The sequence below is a fragment of the Loxodonta africana genome, chromosome 7, assembly GCF_030014295.1.
Source record: "Loxodonta africana isolate mLoxAfr1 chromosome 7, mLoxAfr1.hap2, whole genome shotgun sequence".
Classification (NCBI taxonomy): Eukaryota; Metazoa; Chordata; class Mammalia; order Proboscidea; family Elephantidae; genus Loxodonta; species Loxodonta africana.
The window spans coordinates 81,127,186-81,137,939 of record NC_087348.1 but is presented as its reverse complement, the minus strand read 5'-3'; the positions used below and the strand labels follow the sequence as shown (position 1 = coordinate 81,137,939).

Below are 10,754 nucleotides of genomic sequence, written 5' to 3'. Positions count from 1 at the left end.
ATGCTCTTGAGAAGAAGCTTTCTGACATTCACTTTTAGCATAAAGAGTCCTAGATTTTAAGTTTGGAAGTTAAGTTTAATACCCTGGCTGTGCTATCTTTAGCTATATGAATTGGGGAAAGAATTTGAACTCTCCAAATTTCAGTTTCATAACCTCACAAATCACAAATAAGGATAAGGGCATTTCTTTTATAATTTTATTTTTTTTATTCAATTATATCTATAAAAACATCAACTATAGTTAAGAGAAAGTTCCTAGTGGCAAAAACAGCTTGTGCTCCACTGCTAACCTAAAGATTGGTGGTTCAAACCCATCCAGTGGTACCGCAGAAGAAAAGACTAGGCAATCTGTGTCCATTAAGATTACAGCCAAGGAAACCCTATGGAGCAGTCCTGCTCTGTAACACATGGAGTTGCCAGGAGTTGGAATCGACTCAATGCAACTAACAACAACAACACAGTTAAGAGAGCTGAGTTATCCTGAGCCGGTTTGGGAAGCAGACTGACTCTGGAGCATCGTCTGGAGTCAAACCACATGGATTAAAGTCCTTTTCTACCTTGGACAAGTAATTTAATAACTCTATTATTTTGATTCTTCATCAGTGAATTGTGAATTATCATCTGATATTCTCAGGAATATGTACCTCACTAGATTGTTATGAGGGTTAAGTGCAAAACAGGTTTTAATCAGTGATAATAAGACACATTAAGAACTCAATGAAGATCATTATTATTATTACTAGTATAATGCTTTGTGATTATATGTTAAATTTTGATCTATCTAGGATGGCAGAAACCATTCTTTGATGTACTATATTCCTAACATGTAGCATAGTGCCTTGTACATAACAGGGTGCAAATTAATGCTTGTTAAATGAAAAAGTAAAAATAATTCTCTCCTTGTAACAATCCTGTGTTGGACAGTTCTTTATTTCCATGTTACAGACAAAAAAATTACAGTTCTGAGAGTTTATGTAAATTGGCCAATTAAAAGCAGTCAGGAAATGGCAGAGCAAGGGTTCAAACTCAAGCCTCCAATTTACTCTTTTGAAATATCCCCACGATCTGAGGGTGGATAGAGGTTATTCATTTATAAGAAGGTCTGAGAGGAAGAATATTTTGCCCAGAGTAAACTTTGTGATCTTAACAACACAGATTTTACTGAGCAATGATTCACTCACGAAATAGTTTTCTTCATTTAGCATATTTATCAGCTCTATTTGATGATGCCAACGTCCTTGCAGCTTCACCCACGACCTCTAAGTAGCAAGGTGGAGGTAAGGGGAGAAGAGTAGTCTGTGCATGAAGGGAATGGTATTACATTCAGCCCACATTTTTACCCATATGTTTCATTTTCCAGTGATTGTAGGTAGCAAAGTATGAGACTTAGAACCAGATTCTACTTTCTGTACTATCCTTAAGCTTCCTGTGCCCAAAGCCCAGATGATCCTACATTTAGCCTGAGTATTCCTAAACTAGAAGTCCTGATGGCACAGTGTTTAACTACTCAGCCATTAACCCAAAGGCTGCCAGTTCCAACCCACCGGCCACTCTGTGGAAGAAAGGTGGTAGTCTGTTTCTGCAAAGATTTATAGACTTAGAAACCCTACGGGGCCGTTCTACTTTGACCTATATGGTTACTATGAGTCAGAATCAACTTGACATCAATAGGTTTGGATTATTCCTAACCTAAGGTCCCTGGGTGGTGCAAATGGTTTGCACTCAGCTACTGATAGAAAGGTTGGCAGTTCAAACCCACCCAGTGGCATTATGGAAGAAAATCCTGTTGATCTGCTTCCATAAAGTTTGCAGCCAAGAAAACCCTAGAGAGCTTAGTTCTGCTCTATAACACATGGGATTGCCATGACTTGGAATAGACTTGGCAGCAATGGGTTTAGTTTTTTTTGGTTTTATTCCTAACCTAACCTAAGAAGCATTTGGAGACTGCAAAGAGTATTTCCTAGGTCCTTTTTTTCCTATTGTATATCAATTCAAGATGGTGACTTTACTTAGGAAACAGAGTTTATACAAAGAACAGCCATGAAGGCAAAATCCTGGACATGAGAATGTGTGGGTCAATCAGAGTCATCTCCAGGGATTTGCTTGGGTCCAGACAACAGATGTTTTCACCTGAATGAGAAGGGCTCATAGAGAAATGCTTCTTTGTCCCCTCATTTACCCATAGTCCATGCTCCTTTGATTGCTGGAAATGTTCCTCTGTCACCTCCCTGCACAAAGTTATAGTGCTGAGGATGGTATTATTCAATTCCTTTCCAAAAATTGTATCCAAAGAAAGTTTTCCTGAGAGGTCTGCCTCCACTCAGCTTCCTTACCTTTTCCCCATAGTTTCTTTTCCTTTATTTAGACTCCCCAAGTGCCTTAGAGCTCTCCCACCCTCACTCCACTCTCAATGCTGAATTTAGCCTTTTATACTATACCCTCCTAGGAAATGGACCATAGGGTTCCAGGCTCCAGGTGGTTAATAAGGGCACTAGCTCCCATGAGCTGTGGGAAGAGAAGGAGTAGAGCGGACCCAGAACACATAAAATCAGCCTCCAGTGCCCTGGAAGGGCTCAATTTAAAGGTTTGGCATTCAACAGTCAGAAACAGTAGCAGTGCAGCCTTTGGAAGCTGGTGAGTCTTGAGTTGGGGCCAGGAAAAATACGGGGACAGAGAGAATGAGGAAGGGAGGAGTCCATGATCTTGGTGTGAAAAGAAGATGAAACTCTTTCAACATGGTCTGGTGTTGTAGATGCTAACCCTGCCAAGCGACATAGACCCTGGTATATAATCAGTAGTAGCCAGTGACCTAAGATTTCATCCAGAAATGAGGCTGAGTCATTCTGTGGCCACACAAGGCTTGCGGCCTCAAAACTTCCATAGGCTCAAAGGTCCCCACTCATATCGTGGCTAGGAGGCCTAGTACAAAGTCATCTATGAACCAAGTTGAGTTCTCCTTCTTTTAGGCAATTATAGCTGGGTTTGGACCTTACATTGTAATTTTGATTAGTTTAAGATCTATCTGGTGTTTCCAGAGTACCCATGTCTCATGGTCAGAAACCATGTTTTGTTCATTATCACCCAGAACAAGGAAGTTCCATGACCACCCCTCAGTGAATATTCACTGATGGAGTTGAAATATTGGAGATCAAAGTAATGCCCCAGTGGCTAACCATTCCTCATTTCCCAAATCAGAAGTCTTCAGTTTCACATGTTTGGGGGATGGCATAAGGTAGAAAAACAATTATTTTGGACCATTGTTCAAAGGGAACAGGAAAAATGAATCTGCAGGGTACTATCAGCAAGATTGATCCCTGTTTTGAGGCAAAACAAAAGGGGAAAATGTTTAGCTGTCTAAGAAGTAAACTATCTGGAAAGTAATCATCTTAGTTTCCTAGTGCTGTTGTAACACAAATACCACAAGTGAGTGACTTTAAAGGACATTTATTTTCTCACAGTTCTGGAAGCTAAAAGTCCAAATCGGGGTCTAGGCCATGTCAATTGTTTCCCCTGTAAGGTAATCTTGGGCAGTCTTTGGTCCTCTGGCTTGTAAACGATCCTGGCATAGCACTTGTCTTCTCCCTCATGTACGTGTGTGTGTGTGTAATCAGCCGTTATTATAACTCATAAGTGATTAGATTTAGAACCCACCTTATTCAAGTATGATCTAATGAATATTACAAAGAAAATCCTGCTTCCAAACAAGATTGCATCCACAGGTATAGGGGTTACGATTCTAAAACATATTTGGGGGGGCACAATTCAGCCCATAATTGTAACTGTGCTTTGTACAAACAGAACAGAAAGAACTATCCTCTCACCTCCAAAAGTGTCCATGAACACAGATATTTTTCTCCTACCTCAGAGGAAAAGGCATTTTTCCTCTGGGCAACTGGGCACTTGCTCTTGCCTGGCAATTTGACTAAGATATGCAGCCTGGGGCCCAGCGTGGTTATTATTTATTTACTTATTTTTTTGTTGGGAGATCCACCTTCAATTTTTTCTTCTTCAATTTTGTCCCATTACCAAAGTACCTAACGCAGGAGTCACAGTTTTTGCCATGTAGACAGTACTCACCCCTGGTTTCCAAATATGTAAGTTTTATGTGTGTATGTATGTGCATGAATAGAATAGTGGAGTAAGGAAGATACTTTGTTCATGTCCCCATTTTACCCAAAAGTCCTCACTAATAAAATTGAATTAATCCTCTACTACCTCCCCAGAACCTTATTCCATCAAATATTACTTTTTCCTCTGCAATATTCAACTGACTTTGTTCAATTCTATGGCGTAGAAGGTTGGGCTTTTCCTGATCTTCCTCCAAGGAGTTGGCTAACCTCCTGAAGGAAGGGCTTGGTTAAGTAATTGCCCTTGTCAAGGCTAAATAATGTCAGGCTGAGAGCATGGACTCTAGAGTCAGGCTCCATGGTAAACAGTCCTGGTTTCACCACTTATTGACTGTCTAAGAAACCATGGTGGCGTAGTGGTTAAAAGCTATGGCTGCTAACCAAAAGGTCAGCAGTTCAAATCCTCCAGGAGCTCCTTAGAAACTCTATGGGGACAGATCTACTCTGTCCTATAGGGTCACTATGAGTCGGAATTGACTTGACAACAATGGTTTTTTTTTTCTTTTTAATATTGATCAAACTACTTTGTTTTCCTTTGCCTCTCTTTCATAATTTGTATAATTAGGATAACAATATTAATTACACCCCTGGACGCACAATGGTTAAGTGCTCAGCTGCTAACCAAAAGGTTTTCAGTTCAAACCAATCAGCAACTCTTTGGGAGAAACGACCTGGTAATATGTTCCCATAAAGATTACAACCCAAGAAACTCTATAAGGCAGTTCTACTCTGTCATACAAGATGGCTATGAATGGGAATCAGCTCAACAGCAAAAACAAGTGTTTTTTAAAAGGATGAAGCAATATAAATGAATAGTGAATATAAAGCATTCAGTATAGTGCCTGGCACATGACAGATAGGTACTGAATTTAATGTCAGTGGTGATGATGATACTGATGATTTTAAAACTTCATTGGGACAAGCTAAATATACCAGTGGACCCCAAGTTCCAGTGTATATTTCGCACGTATTTTCTATGCTGATATACTTCTGTCCTACATTTAAAGGTTCCCTGGATTCCCAACTTGATCAAGATACTTTGCATGGCATCACCCAGCAACTCCTCCATTGCTTTAGTCTCTGAATTGCTCCTCATTTGCTTTCCTAACTACCAAAGTTGGCAGCACTGGCTGTCCCTGCCCCTTAGCCTCCTCTTCCTCCTGTTTATGGGGGCCAATGCCACCCTTCTGATCACCGTCTGGCTGGAGGCCTCCCTGCATGAGCCCATGTACTACCTGCTCAACCTCCTCTCCTTGCTAGATATTGTGCTCTGCCTCACTGTCATCCCAAAGGTCCCGGCCATCTTCTGGTTTGACCTCAAGTGTATCAGCTTTTCTGTCTGTTTCCTCCAGATCTTCATCATGAACAGTTTCTTGACCATGGAGTCCTGCACATTCATGGTCATGGCCTATGACTGCTATGTGGTCATCTGCCACCCCCTGCAGTACCCATCCATCATCACTGACCAATTTGTGTCTAGGGCTGCGATCTTTGTTGTGGCCAGGAATGCTGTCTTTTCTCTTCCTGTTCCCATCCTTTCTGCCAGACTGAGATGAGAATATCATCAAAAGCTGCATTTGCACTAACCTGTCTGTGTTCAAACTCTCTTGTGATGACATCACATTTAATCTACTTTATCAATTTTTTTTTTTTTTTTGTGGCAGGCTGGACCCTGCTGGGCTCTGACCTTATCCTTGTTATTCTCTCCTACCTTTTCATCCTGAAAGCTGTGTTAAGGATCAAGGCTGAGGGAGCTGCGGCCACGGCCCTGAGCACCTGTGGTTCCCACTTCATCCTCATGCTCTTCTTCATCACAGTCCTGGTGGTTCTGGTCATCATTAACCTGGCCAGACAGAGAGTTCCCTCAGATGTCCCCACCCGGCTCTATATCCTGCACTATCTCATACCCCCAGCTCTGAAATTAACCAAAGAGATAAAGCAAGGAATCCAGAAGGTGCTGAGGAAGTTGTAAAAGGTAAAAAGGATCAGACTCACCTTTGGAATCATTAATAAAAACAGGGAATTGTTTTTATGTTGTAAAGGAAATGTGAATTTTTAATCCTAGAATGAGTTCTGATTCTGCTTTTTCCTCAGACCTCTGGCAGTAATGAAGACATTCACTTATTGATTTTGTTTTTTATTGCTTCAAAGAAAACCTCTCCTGGATTCTGTGGTTACCTGGAAATTTTTCTTGACTTAATTCCTAATGGAGGGCCTTGACAAGCCTTAGTCAAATGGAGCTAGATTAGAGGGGGAGTGTTTGCCCATTAAAGCAACAATCTTCATATGATGCCATTAAATAGATCTGCCTGCCTCCTCTTTTGCAAAGGACATAGATGCCTCTTTTGTCTCCTGGTTCAGGCTAGCAGAGTTCTGCCTGGTTTTGTGCTATGAGGGGATTGCTTGGGCTGAAATAAGTGCAGACATTGATTCCAAAACTTTGGCTGCTGGGGCTGAATGTTTGCCCTGAGCACTCCCAACCCTCTTCTTTGGAATCCTTGGCAGGTGTGCCATCTACTGGCTCCATAGGTCCTACCCCCCTAAAGACCCCAAAACCTGTTGCTTACGAGTCAGTTCTGACTCATACTGACCTTATGGGACAGAGTAGATCTGCCTCATAGAGTTTCCGTAGAGTGGTTGGTGGATTGAAACCGCCGACCATTTGGTTAGCAGCAGAGCTCTTAACCACTGTGTCAAATCCTGTTAAAAATTTCCATCTGTGTCACCTCTCTGGATGTGCCTTTCCTATTATTTCCTTCTATTAAAGTTTTCTTTCTTAATTATTTATTTTTAAAGGAGAGCGGGTGTTTGTTTAGAGAGGTTGCCTTTTTAAACGCTATATGTTCCTTTTTTCATCATCTTTATCTTCATGGCTTTATAATCTTCACTTTGTCTTATTTTACCTGACTATAGGAGTCCCTGTTGGTGCAAACAGTTAATTCACTTGACTGCTAATGAAAAGTCGGGAATTCACGTCTACCCAGCGGTGCCTTGGAGGAAATGCCTGGTGATCTACTTCCGAAAAATTTAGCAATCGAGAACCCTATGAAGCACAGTTCTATTCTGTCACACATGGGGTCATCATGCATCAGAATTGACCTGACTGCAAGTGGTAAGTGACTCTATGGAAGCTAAAATTTTCAATCAAATGTCAGGCCCCATCCCTATCCCACCCTGACCTGCCCATCCTTAGGATAAATTAACTGTCCTGTTCATTCCCTCTATTGCCCTATTTGTCCCAGCCCCAATCCTGAGCTGTGGCTGGTAAAGCTTTCCACAGTTTTCCAGGCATGGAAGCTCTAGGGTTAGGTTTTGACAGATAAGTGTGCTTTATTATTTTTCAGTCTCCTTCCTAACCATGCTACATATTAATCCATTATCTCCAAGGAATATTTCACAGCAGCAATCTTTCTCTTTTGGGGAAGAATATTAAGACCTTCAAGTTCATAATTTTCTCAAGCATCATTTGAACAATTTTCTCAATTAAACTCTTCTACTTTCCTCTGTATTAAAGCCTATCTTTCCCAAATGACTTGTATTAAGTTTAATTTTTCTACAGTATTTAAAAAAAATTTTGGGGGTGGGGCCAATGGCTAACTAGTCAGAAGCTTCTCCTGAACCCTCTTGCAAAAAAGACCTGAAAAAACAAGTGAATTGATAACATATATAACAATCTATGAACCCTGAGCATCAAACACAGAATTAAGGAATCGATTTGAGTGATTTTGAGAGACGGTGGAGAAGCAGCGAGTTGCCGAGCCTGTGCAGCACCTCAGCTCCAATTTCTTGGTGCCATTCTTTGGTGTGAATGTGGCGGAGCTGATGGTAGAGTCCCTAGACACGGCAGCTTCAGCAAAAGCAGGCAAGCAAAGTGGCACTCCCCTGACCCTGTGGAGTGTCTACAGCAGGGCTGGCTGCAGCACTTATGAAGCGATTGCTTCAGCGAAAAAAGGCAAACCTAGTGCTGACATTCCAACCCTCTGGCGTGATGGCTGCAGGTCTGGCTGTGGAGTTTAGGGCAAAGCTGCTTCAGTGAAAGAAGGCAAGCATAGGACATAGCCCTAACCCCCTGGGACAATCTCAGTGGGGACCCAGCCAGTGCACACAGGCTACACATGCCTCTGGAATCTAAGATAAAATAGCACTCTTGACATACTGTGTGGACGTAATAGCTCCTTCTTCTGAAAGTGCTCTATCCTCTCTGTCTGATCCCTCCCCCCTCTGCCCCAGCCAGCTTCATTAACAGTTTATTTCCCTGGGCCTGAGATAGAACCTCCTGCACCCTCTTTGAGCCATTCTCCTGGCCTGGGAAAAGGGGCAAATGAACAAACGGGGGAAAAATACTTTCTTGACTCCCCTAATCTGGAAACTCAGAGTAGAAGCAGCTCCAGTCCAGGCATAAGCAATCCACAGATTTTGACTTTCACCCCTACATGGATCCAGGTGGCTCTTATAATGCAAGGGCAAATCTGTTAGAGATCTGACTGTAATTGTTTCAGTTGTGCAGTGGAGAGGCAGGTTTTGGAGGTCTGATACCACTCTGCCTATTAAACAGAGCCCTCACCTACCCACAACAGAGACCTGAGCGCTGGAGGTTCCATTCACACCAACTAGCCACCCATGAAAGTGGTCTGAGGATAGTGGTGCCTACCAGTCTTTACAGGTATAAGCATTGGATACCTAAGGTATGGCTGCATAGCACACCCACCATAGCATTCTAGAGAACAGAGACACTCCTTTCTCACTGACACTTGGAGGAAGACTGTCAGCACCCTGCCCTCCTCAGAGTGTGACCACCTACTGCTACCAGACACCAGTGCGTACAACCATCACTACTACTCCTCTAAGTTAGTAGGTGAGAGCCTACACCACACAGTAGGAGACTGACTATCAGGACACCTGAGCTGAATCTATACCAGAATAGTGAATGGACTCCGAGGCTCAAATACTTGGTAACAGTTCTAGCCATCTGGTAACAGGACATTAGTTCTTCGAAGGCTCTAATAATCAAGTTAGTACACTCTAGTAGCCTATCTGGGTATTTGGAAACAAAAGAAAGCAAGAAGCTAGGACACAGTGAGCAAACATAAAATAAATTATTACAATAACTGATAGGTAGCTCAGAGACAGCAGTTGATATCAAATCACATAAAGAAGCAGGCCACAACTGCTTCAACAAACTCCCCAAATAGAGAATCAAGGATTCTCCCAGATGAAGATTTATTCCTGGAACTGCCAGATCTAGAATGCAAGACATCCAGAATGACATCAGGAACAAGATCAGGCAATACACAAAAAAAGCCAAGGAACACACAGATAAAGCAGTTGAAGAAATTAAAATCAGGAACATAATGAAAAATTTAATAAGCTGCAAGAATCCATAGAGAGACAGCATTCAGAAATTCAAAAGATTAACCATAAAATTGCAGAATTAGAAAACTCAGCAGGAAGTCAGAGGAGCAGAATTGAAGAATTGGAATGCAGAATTGGGGAGATGGAGGATAAGGTGTTTAGCACCAATGTATTTGAAGAAAAATCAGATAAAAGAATTTAAAAAAATGAAGAAACCCTAAGAATCATGTAGGACTCCATCAAGAAGAATAACTTGTGAGATTGGAATTCCAGAACAGGGAGGAATAACAGAAAATACAGAGAGGATTGTTGATTTGTTGGCAGAGAAATTCCCTGACATCTTGAAAGTTGAAAGGATATCTATCCGAGATGCTCATTGAACCACATACAAGGTAGATCCCAGAAGAAAGTCACTAAGATGTATTATCATCAAACTTCCCAAAACAAAAGATAAAGAGAAAATTTTATGAGCAGCCAAGGATAAGTGAAAAGTCACCTACAAAGGAGAATCAATAAGAATAAGATTGGTCTACTTGGCAGAAACCATGCAGGCAAGAAGGCAATAGGATGACATATACAGAGCATTGAAGGAGAAAATTGCCAGCCAAGAATCATATATCCAGCAAAACTGCCTCTCAAATATGAAGGTGAAATTAAGAGATTTACAGATAAATGAAAGGTTAGAGAATTTGCAAAAACCAAACTGAAACTACAAGAAATACTATAGGGAATTCTCTGGCTAGAAAATCAATAATATCAGATATCAACACAACACTAGAACACAGAACAGAACATCCAGATATCAACTCAGGTAGGGAAAAAAAAAAAAAAAAAACACTCAAAACAGGGAATCAGTCACGCCATTACTCAAAAGATGACAATAATCAATAAAGAGTGACTAAATAAAGTAGGCATAGATCTTCCACATGGACAGGAAATCAAGGCAATATAGGGAGATACAAGTTAGGTTTATACTTAGAAAAATAGGGGTAAATATTAAGGTAACCACAAAGAAGACTAACAATCCGACACTTCAAAATAAAAACCAAGATAAACATAAATACTCAGCAAAAACAAATTCAATTATAAAGAAAAAGAGGAGCACACAATTTACAAAGAAAAACTCTCAGCACAAAAAAGTAAGTGGAAAAATGAAACTATCAACAACACACAAAAAAAGGCATCAAAATGACAGGACTAAACTCATACCTATCTATAACCATGCTGAAAGTAATAGACTAAATGGACAAAATAAAGAGACAGAGAGTTGCAGAAT

General features: G+C 41.1%; 1 pseudogene; it reads left to right on the top strand.

The window, feature by feature from the left end:
* The first annotated feature begins 4,789 nt into the window (after positions 1-4,789).
* Positions 4,790-6,885, top strand: LOC135231993 (olfactory receptor 56A4-like; annotated as a pseudogene).
* The last annotated feature ends 3,869 nt before the right edge of the window (positions 6,886-10,754 follow it).